Here is a 1,211-nt window from a genome sequence, read left to right on the forward strand (position 1 = left end):
CTGACACACACACACACACACACACATGATGGACTCTGACAAACACACAAACACACACACACACACAATGGACACTGACACACACACACGATGGACTCTGACACACACATACACACACACAGACATGATGGACTCTGACACACATACATGATGGACTCTGACACACATACATGATGGACTCTGACACACATACATGATGGACTCTGACACACACTGTACATGATGGACTCTGACACACATACATGATGGACTCTGACACACACACAATCTAAATGTGTTGTATTGCTTGTGACTACTTGTACATTTTTACAATCTGCTCAAGTTTTAGCATTGTTGCACCTTACACAGTTTTTATCTCTGCTGGTAAAAAACAGAAAACATTGTACTGCTAACCACATATCAGAACATGTTCTACCTCGATGTACATGTTACATATGTTACATGTACATGTTCTACACATGTACTAATCAACACATGTCTAGTCTTGTCTCTTAAATACTTGTTTAGATTGGAATGTTTAGATTAGGTCAGATGTCTTTTTGCATTCATTATAGGTCTGTTTGTATTTATTGTTCTGTTGTGTATCTGCACTGTGTATTGTTTTATTTTTGCACATTATGTTCTGTGTTGTACAGTGATCCTGGACAAATGCTGTTTCGTTTCAATATGTACTTGTATGTAGCTGAAATGACAATAAAACATCTCTGACTCTAACACCAAAACGGACGTCGGTACTTCACTTATTTTTCAACTTATTACGCTCACAATATGCCTGGACAGACTAAGGGTATTTTCAAATTCCTCTTGTTCATTCCGCGACTAGGGACAAAATTGAAGCTTTAACAATTTAATTGTTACTGTACTGTCAGTCATACCACCAGATTACCTAGGTTCTGTTTTTAACATCACTGGACTTTTTGATAAGCAATGATGTGAATAAACTGTGTTAAAATAATTTGACAAATTTTCTATTAGACGGGCAGCACGGTGGCACAGTTGGTAGAGCTGCTGCCTCTCAGTGAGCAGGTCACCCTTGTTCAAATCCCGGTCCGGGGGCCTTTCTGGGTGGAGAAAGATGCATGTTCTCTCTGTGCTTTGTGGGTTTTCCTGCAGGTACACCACTTTCCTCCCACAGACCAAAAATATGCATATTAGACTGATGGGTAACTTTAAATTGTCCCTATATATGAGTGAGAGAGTGAATGTTTGTT

This window comes from Nematolebias whitei, chromosome 17 (genome assembly GCF_014905685.2).
Source record: "Nematolebias whitei isolate Nwh7 chromosome 17, NemWhi1, whole genome shotgun sequence".
Classification (NCBI taxonomy): Eukaryota; Metazoa; Chordata; class Actinopteri; order Cyprinodontiformes; family Rivulidae; genus Nematolebias; species Nematolebias whitei.